At 35.7% G+C, this 8,978-nt stretch overlaps 1 non-coding gene across 1 annotated transcript; it reads right to left on the bottom strand.

Moving 5' to 3' along the window:
- Positions 1–4,131: 4,131 nt before the first annotated feature.
- Positions 4,132–4,205, bottom strand: TRNAI-UAU. The gene has a single exon. It is a non-coding gene; the product is annotated as a tRNA-Ile (tRNA).
- Between the last annotated feature and the right edge of the window lie 4,773 nt (positions 4,206–8,978).

The following is an 8,978-nucleotide window of genomic DNA, read 5'->3' as shown; positions in this document are numbered from 1 at the left end:
GCATTTAGGGGGATACCCCTATTCCATCACGAGGGTACAGTTGCGTACATCAAATGGCAAGACAATGATCATTATGTTTTGCATAGCGTTGTCGTGACGGTTACTAGTTCTAACAGGTGTCCGACCTAAGGAGCTCCAAGAGTATGCTCGCCCAACAAGGAAAGTGGCCTAGCAGTATGTGAACTGACTGGTGAGCCCATACTCGCACGTATGGGCTATGTGTAGAGTATATGGTACACATCCAAATTACCCGTTAGGACAGCACCGTAGGAAAATAGATTGAAAGGATAGGTCCCATCTTCTTAATTGCATGTGATTGTTGCATTTAACCTCAATAGTGGGGTCACTTACTAAGTATTTCTTTAAATACAAAAGCCATGTGTACTACATTTTTCAGGCTAAGGTAAGACATTTCTGTATGGCTGATGACGACATCACAACTTGAGACCATGGCAGATGCATAGTANGTAAGACATTTCTGTATGGCTGATGACGACATCACAACTTGAGACCATGGCAGATGCATAGGATAGTATTTATTTTCTTTGACTTAGGCTAGAATAAGTTTTTTTTTTTAACTTAAACACTAATTTATTTTATTTAGTCTTTTGTTGTGTCATTTTAAAGTTGTTTTCGAAACACGTAAGTCCATGGCTGTGTTTTAAGATAAAGGATGTGTTTTATAGAATTTAAATGAAGTCTTCCGCATTCAATGTTTAGGATATGTGTACAATAGCGACTTTAAATTAAGTAGAAAATTTCGGGTCGTTACAAAAAGTCATTTTATATAGAAAGAGAAGGGTTGAATATAGGAATATAAAGAGTCTTATAACATTTCCATTGAAGGTGTAATAACTTCCTTATCGGAAATTGCGCACCTTTTCGGGCGAGAATAAATTCATAGCATAATATCTCTTCATTTTTTGCACCAAAAATAAAATCTCAACATAAAATCTAAAAAAAAATAAAATTCCAATCCTTATACTTAAGATCACGTGATAGAATTAATGATACAAGGTCAGAGTGGGAAAGCTTTTCCTACCACCTAATTCAATCTTCATCCTTCCAAAATTTTATTTTATTTTCCCTTGGCAAGAACTTTCTCACCTTTTAACAAATAACAACTTAAACATAAGCAAACAAATAGAAGCTCGAAATTTATGTATATAATACAATATGATATAAATATATAATAGTTTAGTTTTGTATCTCAGCGATCAACGATGACATGTTATGTAACGATCCGAAATTTTCTACTTAATTTAAGGTCGCTACTGTATATGTACCCTAAACATTGAATGCGGAAGACTTCATTAAAATTCCATAAAACATAACATTTATCTTAAAACAAAGCCATGGACTTACGTGTTTTGAAAACATCTTTAAAACGACACAACAAAAGACTAAATAAAATAAATAAGCGTTTAAGTTAAAAACATCCTATTCTAGCCTAAGTCTAAGAAAATAAATACCACTATCCGATGCATATGCGTTTAGGGATTAACCTAGACTAAATAAAAGTAAATTGATCATATATACCCTAAATTCCTAATTAGAGGCCTGGTTAACCTAGTCTGATTACTAAGAATGAAAAAAAGAAAGAAAGAATAGGAGAAGAGAGATAAAAGAAGATGAGCGTGTAGGGATTATAAGAGAGAGAGAGAGTCAAAGTTTGATCGAAACCGCCATTTTGAGTCAGAATTTCGCTAGAGCTTCTCCACAAGAATTGCTTGGTGGTCTTGGAAGAACAATTCTTGTCTTTTCAATCACTCAATTCCATCAAGAATCAAGAACGAAATGTATGATTTTTGGGTTCTTCATTTAAACTTTCCTTGGAATTAAGTTTTGAATTTTTAGTATGGTTATATTGGAGGAATTTTACATAAGTTTCATGAAGGAAGTTGGAGTTGATTCAGACCCCAATGTGGCATTCTGATAAACATCTAGTGGCTGAAAATATTTGTCAATTTTTTATTTTTGATGATTTTCGAACTCGATTATTTGTTGTTGTGATTGAACAAAAATTATACCTTTGTAACGATCAATTAAAAGTTTACGATTTTCGTGAAGAAACTAAGTTGATTTAAATTGTGGAGAGAAAGTTATAAAATTAAAGAAAATATATATATAAAAAAAAGAATAAAAAACTGGTTTGGAAGTTTAGGAATTTTGACGAAGGAGTTGAATGCATAGGTTATTGTATGTGAGAGAAAGATTCCAGGAATTTTGGAGCTCCTAACATGCGAAGAAGCTTCCTCGGGAAGACACATGTCATCCAAGTAAGTAACCACACGAACTTTAGGCAAATAGTACTTGTAGGTATCGCTAGGACGTGTTAGCACACAAACATTCCTTACCTTAGGTGGTTAGATAATGCATGTTAAAGACTAAAGGTTGTTTTTGGGTGAGTGTATACTTATGTAAGAAAATTATCGTTATGCCCCTAGGTTGAGATTTGTGAGAACCATGCTATTTTATGTATTATGCAATGCTAGAAAGAAAATATGCATGACTAGAATATGAGTTGAGAAATATGGATGAGTGTGGTGGTATGCATGATGAAAAAAATTATAAAAATTTTCCTATGATAAGATTTGTGATGAGTGATGTTTTATATGTTTAATGTTATGTCAGAAAAGAGGATGGGTTAACGTTGTCTGTGTTTCAGGTAATTAATGAATGTTATCTCTCCGACGAGCTTGTTTTACTTGTATGTGTGCATGATATAATATGTGTTAGCTTAAGGTGTTTGACTATTTGTTCTCCCAGTGGAGTGTGTTTATTTGCAAAGAAGCAGGGTGTTAAAGTTAGGTTGGCTAGACAATGACTTAGGTCAGGACACCTCTAGTAGAATGAGCACCTAAAGATCGTGAGTGATGGTCAGAGGGTCTAGACCCTGATTCTCCTAAACTAAGAAAGACTCGAAAACTCAAAATAAAACAGCCTAAAGTCAAAAGTCCGCGTTAAGTCATCTAGCCGCCTTAGGAACCCAAAGAACCTCCTCAGCTCCCGGGTATGACCAAGATGAAGTTTAAATTATGGATTATGCGCTTAGGTAATTGATAGGTATATCTCCCTAGTAAAGGATGCATGAAATAACTCAATTAAGATTAGGTTGCTACAACTAGTGCGGTTTACTCGTTGACTTAGGTCAAAACGTTTACAGTACACCCTGCACCCCAAGATCAAAGGATGAGATTTGCTAGAGACTTGGATTTGCCTTGTGGAGCTATCTTGAGCACCCTGGAAATGAGAGGAGATTTAAAGTTCCTAGAAGTGCTTAAGAACGTAGCAGACCTCCACGATAACCAAGGACAACCAAAGTAGTTCTCCAGGCTGATAACAGTGTAACGGTGTCTACAGATCCTCCACTACCCTTTCCAATCTGGTGGCGAACTAAGCACATGCCAACTATGATAATGTGAGCTTCAACTTTGTGGAATGGCCCGTGGTCTCCTGAACTGGGCCACTGTGTTGTAAACCTCTTCCTGAGAGGGGAGTATAGGTCCACGTCGAATAACCTATTAGCTAACAAGGACACGAGGATCACATCCCTCAATCACCCAACTCGTCACTCTCGTTCTACAACAATGCAATGGAACTATGGAACTATTTTTAACAGTGGGTGAGTATTCAAAATATTCAATAAGATTGTAACGACCCTAAATTTTTCCACATACGCAAAGTCGCCACTAACGTCTCATGCTCATCTAATATACCTCTGCCTTGATGGACTAATCTCTTTGCTTTCATTATCGAGACTACCTCTGCCTTGATGGACTAATCTCTTTGCTTTCATTATCGAGACTACCTTTGAGGTCGTCCTTTTCCTAATCTTACCTCTTATGCCCCTAAATTTTTCCACATACGCAGAGTCGCCACTAACGTCTCATGCTCATCTAATATAACTCTGCCTTGATGGACTAATCTCTTTGCTTTCATTATCGAGACTACCTTTGAGGTCGTCCTTTTCCTAATCTTAGCTCTTATGCGTACCTGAGATATAACTCTCACATGAAGATCATTTGTAAAGTAAGAACCCTAATGAGAGCAAGTAAGTGGCTAAATGAGCTCATCCCATAATTTGTTCATTTACGCGATTGTTCATTTAACCAGGTGACTAGGTTTGATTGGTTTTGGCGGGGCTCAAACCCTCGACCTTCGGCTCATAAGACCAACGCTCTAACCAACTGAGCTATAGAACCTTGGATGTTTTTCTTAAATAAATGTTTGAATGAAAATAATATTCCTCGAACTCTTTTTTTTCTCCAACTTTAATTGATAAGCAAATACATTGCAGAACTCAAAAGGGTTTTTCTACCATCTTTTATAAAAGAATACCTATTCAAATAACCATCATGCATGACCTTCCTATCAAATTACGAATGTCGGCCTAGCAATATGCCTCCAGCAAGTATGGGTAGCACATCACAAAGAACTTTATCTTTATGTTTCCCCAAAGTAAAAGATATTAAACTTGAGAAACTACCTTTATTGTTCCACTATCATTGAGACATTGAAGCTTGTAAGGTTTAGGATGGTGTTGAGTTGGAATTTGCAACCTTTTGATCAACATGGTACTTAATACATTGGTGCAACTTTCACTATCAATAACAAGACTACAAGGAGTCCCCTTGACTAAACACCTTGTGTGAAATAGGTTGTCTCTTTGATCATCAACATTATTCTCCGTAACTTGAGTTTTAAGAAGTCTTCTCAACAAGTGTCAAATGACTCCCATCTTCCAATTCTTCATCATTCTCTTGGTTTTCTTCTTCAACTAGCTCATCCTAGTCACTTTCCTCAGTATCTGTGACAGCTTGTCCATTCTTGATGGTCATGACTCTCTTGTTAGGATCATCACCACTAATATGACAAATTTCTTGACATTTCCAAGATTTGATGTCTCTATTTCTTTCTCGAACCTCCTTGTATTCCTCAACTTTCTCTTTACCCTTTGAGGTCTCAACTTTGTTCTTTTTGTCAAGCTCATACTTTCCTCTAACCGTAAAATCTATCTTTTCAATATTTGCATCCTTTTTCCAAGTGTTGAAAGTTGTAGACTTAGGAATAACATACCTCTTGGAGTTCTTCTCCCAAGCTAGTTGCCCTTCGATTTTGACAGCAAGGTGTAACAATTCTTGCATATCAAAGTACGCTTGCCTATCCACTTGATGAGCAAGTTGTGTGTTTAACCCACCAAGGAATCTGGCCATTATATCATCGTTGTCTTCATCAATGCATGCTCTCTTCATAAAGACCTCCATTTCTTTGTAATATTCTTCAACACTCTTGGATCCATATTGCATTGTATATAGTTTTTCCTTGAGTACTCGAGAATAATGCTTAGGAATGTACATTTTTCTCATTAATAACTTCAATTCCTCCCACATTTCAATTGGTTCTTCATAATTTCTCCTCCACTCTGATATCAAAGATGTCCAACATAATTACGTAATCACAAAATTCAGTCATAGAAAGCTTCAACTTTATTTCTTCACTGAAATTGTTGCAATAAAAAACATACTCAATTTTGCTCTCATATTGCAAATACTCTTCTAGATCAGATCTCCCATAGAAAGTTGGAAGCTTTACTCCCTTGACTCCTTCTTCTTCTCCTCTCTTATATTGGTACTATCTCTCACTTCTTTTTTGTGCTAAAATTTCTCTACCCCTTGTTCTACCTCTTCCTCTCCCTCGACCGACATCTCCTCCTTCCCCTAGGACTATGTCCCGCTAAAAGGGTGAAAGAACAATATCAACACAATGGTTCCAAATTTAGATGATTTAGAAAAAATGTCAATTGGAGTTTATTTGATATTGAAATAAACATGCAAATTGTCTAATGACAAGGATTTATAACCACAATATTAAGAACAATATGATTTTTTTTTTTTTTTTTTTTAAGATCTAAATATGATCTACAGTAATAAAATGAGAATAAAGTGAGAAGATTACAAAGAAGGGTTGAACTCGCAGCAACAGAATAAATGGACAGATTTGAAGAAAAGAAAAACAATAGCATAAACGAAAAATAAAATGAATTCTAGAGTAGGCCACTAAGATGCAACCTAGGCTATGATATCAAATTGATAAGGCAACCCTAATCCCAACAATTCATATTTTTGTGGGAGCAAAAACGGTTGAATCAATAAAATTAACACCCCCTTGTACAAAATTCGGATAAACCAAGATATAAGACTAGAATTAGATTACTTCTTAAGATCAAAGATCTAGAGCTCAGATGCAATCTACCACAAGAATTGCATGAAACTTAGAAATGACAAAGATGATGCTCGAATTTCGAAAGGTGAAAGTCTCAATCTGAGATCTCAAATTCATTCATTCACAATCTCTTTTTTATGTAATAATTTGTGCGTATTTATAGTTACCCACAAAATAAATTTTCAATTTTTCAAATGTCCACGAAAGAAGTTAGCGAACAAAATTTAATCCCTATCCCTTAAATCTCCAAAAAAGAAGTCAATTTGACCAATGACTTCCACCCTTTTGCCCATACAATAATTATGAAATTAAAAATAATAAATAAAGTTTTCTAACAACTTATAAATGAAGTGCAAGCAACTTCTTCCCTTTCTTCAACCAGGCAAATATTCACTTCAAATGGTCCTTCCTCAATCAAATCAGCTTGTAACACATGAAATAATGGTTGAATCAAGTCTATCCAATTTTGTAGATGAAGAATGAATGCTTGTTGAATCATCTTGGCCTTGGATCGTGTAATAGGTCCAGTTGAAACATTTGGAACACCGTGATCCTTATCAAACTCATTGTATAGAATACCCCCACTTACATGTCTCTACCTGAACGATTTGGATCAAATCATTTGTAATGATTATAAAGTGGGTCGTGTTAGTTTACTTAGTCTAAATAAAGTCTCACTTTGTGTACGAACTCTGTACTTTATATTAGGACTTTAACTTTTAGAAGTGAGTTAGAGTAGACTCCTTATTTATCATTTCTTTTGTTATATGACTATTTAATAGCGTGGTATTTTCCCATTCAATAATAGAGCATTTTTCCTTCCAAAACTTACTTTTCTCTGCTATTATTTCTTTAATTTCATCATTTGGTATTAGAGCCATAGCAAGGGATCTGATTAAAATTTGAAGTAGCAATCTTCAAGATGTCTACAGAAAGCTCTTTTGTGCAGCCAGTCATCCCAAAGTTTAAGGGGCATTATGATCACTTGGCAATGCTCATGGAAAACTTTTCGCGATCAAAGGAGTATTGGGATTTAGTAGAAAATGAAATTTCTGCAGTAGCAGGAGGATCTACATATGCACAACAGAAGAGCATTGATGATCAGAAGCTGAAAGATTTGAAGGCCAAGTATTATCTTTTCCAAGCATTAGATCGTTCAATTATAGAAACGATTCTAAACAAGGATACAACGAAGGACATATGGGACTCTATGAAGAAAGAAATATCAAGGAACAATTAGGGTCAAGCTTGCACAACTGCAAACACTCAGAATGGAATTTGAAATTCTTCAAATGAAGACAGGAGAATTTTTAAATGAATATTTTGCTCAAACACTTGCAATAACAAATAAAATGAAAGAAAATGGTGAAAGAAAAGGAGACGTGGCTGTTTGGGAAAAGATTTTGAGATCTATGACTTCCAAACTTGATTATGTGGTTTGTTCCATTGAGGAATCTAAAGATATAGATACTTTAACCATTGATGAATTGCAAAGCAGCCTACTTGTTCATGAACAACGCATGTGTTCTCACATCAATGAGGAACATGCCTTGAAAGTGACAAATGGAGATCAGTCAGGAGGAAGGGGTCGAGGTCGTGGAAGTTTCAGAGGAACGGGACGTGGAAGAGGTAGGCAAAACTTCGAGAAAGCCATAGTAGAATGCTACAATTGTCCCAAATTTGGGCATTTTCAATGACAATGTGCAAGTAGGAATGAAGTGACAAACTATACAAAGACAAAAAAAGAGATTTTACTGATGGCTTGCACGGGTGCGAAAAAGGAGGAAGATGGCTAATAAGATTGTTGGTATATTGATTCTGGCTGCACCAATCATATGGGTGGAGTAAAGGAATATTTTTCAGATTTAAGTGAAAAATTCAGAGATTCAGTAAAACTTAGCAACAACACAAGCTTGGTTGTACTAGGAAAGGACAACATAAGGCTGCAAGTGAATGGAACAACGCATATTATTATAGAAGTGTTCTATGTTATAGAATTGACAAACAACTTGTTGAGCATTGGACAATTGCAAAAACGGGGACTTGCTGTTACGTTTCAATATGGAAGGTGCAAGGCGTTCCATCATGAGAAGGGTTTAATCATAAATACAAAGATGTCTGAGAATCGAATGTTCAAGCAACATTTCAACCTCTACCGTCAGTGTGCTTCAACTCAATCACTGAGGACAAAGTGCAGCCTTGGCATTGTAGATATAGGCACTTGATAACTCACTAAAAGTAGTCATATCTAGTCTTTTTTTAGTTAATATTGCACTTTTATTCACCATTTTCTCATTTATTACCCTATTGATTCTACTTAGTGAGCATGAAATCGTTTATTGTGGTCCAACATGAAAAAAAATATGATTTGACATAAATCGATCTTAATTGTACTTTTAATTGAGTTATGTGGTAAAATTTAAGACATTTATGTTGAACCATGAGGGAGTAGCAAATTTGGAAACAAACGGGGGATGACATGGAAATTTTAAATTCACATCCGCCATCCAAGTGGGTCATTGACTACCCATTGAGGAACATCCTATGTGGACAACTTATTCCTTTTCAGCCTAAAGGGGAACTCATGCTCAATATAAAAGGAAAAAGAAGACCAAGAGGAGGGTGACACACTTTGGGAGAAAAAAAATCGGATTAGACAGCAGTACCTCTGCTGCTGTGAACTACTGTGAAACCAGAGAAGAATAAGAAAAACCCTAATCCAGCAACGGTTGACAGCAGAAGGAAGAGAAGAC

This window comes from Cucurbita pepo, unplaced genomic scaffold, assembly GCF_002806865.2.
Source record: "Cucurbita pepo subsp. pepo cultivar mu-cu-16 unplaced genomic scaffold, ASM280686v2 Cp4.1_scaffold000123, whole genome shotgun sequence".
Taxonomy (NCBI): Eukaryota; Viridiplantae; Streptophyta; class Magnoliopsida; order Cucurbitales; family Cucurbitaceae; genus Cucurbita; species Cucurbita pepo.
This window is presented reverse-complemented; position numbering and strand designations above follow the sequence as displayed.